The 1,534-nt window shown below is 40.7% G+C and overlaps 1 pseudogene; it reads right to left on the reverse strand.

Annotated features, from left to right (window-relative positions):
* Nucleotides 1-664: 664 nt before the first annotated feature.
* On the reverse strand, nt 665-785 carry LOC140216889 (U5 spliceosomal RNA; annotated as a pseudogene).
* Between the last annotated feature and the right edge of the window lie 749 nt (nt 786-1,534).

A 1,534-nucleotide genomic window follows, 5' to 3' on the forward strand; every position in this document is an offset into this window, starting at 1 on the left:
TGAGTTATGTAATGTTCCTTTGATCTCAACTGTTACCATTTGTGGTACCATTGATCCTTATCTTTTTACAACATTAATATTCCAGTAATCATCCAAGGACAATTAATTTGGCTAGCTGTATTTTTTAAGGGTCGGCATAGAGCGCCGTTCAACGGCATTTGTAATTATATCTAGAAATTTCATGTACTCGGTGTCAACGTGTTTATCACATGCCGTAATGAAATATGTTCGTTCTAATATTCCACGCAGCCGGACGTAGTCTATCGTACTCAGCATTTTACTCTGTACCGAATGCAGTGTTTTTCAATAGCAAAACTAATGGATGAATGGTCTGCAATCAACTCACCTCAATGACCAGCCTGCGCACCTTATGTAATATGACACATGATGTGATCTACTGTGTAGTTGAGGTATTGGGGCGCGAGTTGCTTCTGTTTAAAAGTTTTCTCCGAAATTATTCATGCAGTTTTGAAAGCTTACACTTCTACACCACGCTGCAACGGATCTGTGCGCCGACAACGGCGCGCGCAGGGGCGCCTTACATTTTACTAACAGTAACGCTACTACGCTCAGTCGGCCATAGCGGTAACGCCAAATACCCTTGTTCATCGATATCTGCGTCACTGAACAACGTAAGTCTTCCTTTTGATCTCAATAGTAGGCCCTGCCCAAACGGACAAGGCCTCTCAAAAATTGGCCTATAGGCTCATTTGTGTCCCTCTCCACGGTAATCTTTAGTAAAAGGCGAAAGATTAATACGTGGATTTGAGGAGAGACCTGAGCGATGAAATTACCTATGCTTACCTTGGCTGGTCTCCAAAATGGGGTCGCTTACTTGGCCAAGCGAACGTTCAAGCTTTTCTCAAATTTGCATGCTTAAAACTCAACTCTCCTTATTCTTTAGCAAGTATATAGCTGACTGGGCTTTTCTACGTGTACTTCTTAATAGAGAAATATTACATATTGCCATATTCACGTTTAAAATCTAATAACATATTAAAAATAGCCCGGATTGCTTGCACTGCACGCCTGCCATTTTTCATGCGCAGCAGTCGCCATCTGGTGTTGAACATCGAAGTTTTAAACGCGTGTGGAGGACTTCTTTTTTAACCGAATACTTTTATTATTAGTTCTAAAAGACAATACACACGCAGTTGGTCCCACCCATAGCCTCCAAGGCTAGTGATGGGTCCGCAAACTAAACAAATACAATAATATTAGCAGACTTTTTGATGAATGGGCTCAATCACAACACACTTCAGTAAAACGCAAGAAAATTGGCAAGCTTAAGTATATAACTTTGTGGTATATTCGACCGAAGCAGAAAGTCCAAGGAATGTCCAACGCACCGACAGGGCATCGAAAATAAAAACGAGCTGTTTCTTGTTTTGTAAATTCATTTACACGCTTCTCCATTCCAACATATTTCCATAGAAATCAGGAAAAGATGTTTTAACGATGCGAATCATTCATTTCTTTCCATTACTTCGCTTGGAACTTCATTACACACGTAGGCTCCTTTATATTGTCCAGG

This window comes from Dermacentor andersoni, chromosome 3 (genome assembly GCF_023375885.2).
Source record: "Dermacentor andersoni chromosome 3, qqDerAnde1_hic_scaffold, whole genome shotgun sequence".
NCBI classification, from domain to species: Eukaryota; Metazoa; Arthropoda; class Arachnida; order Ixodida; family Ixodidae; genus Dermacentor; species Dermacentor andersoni.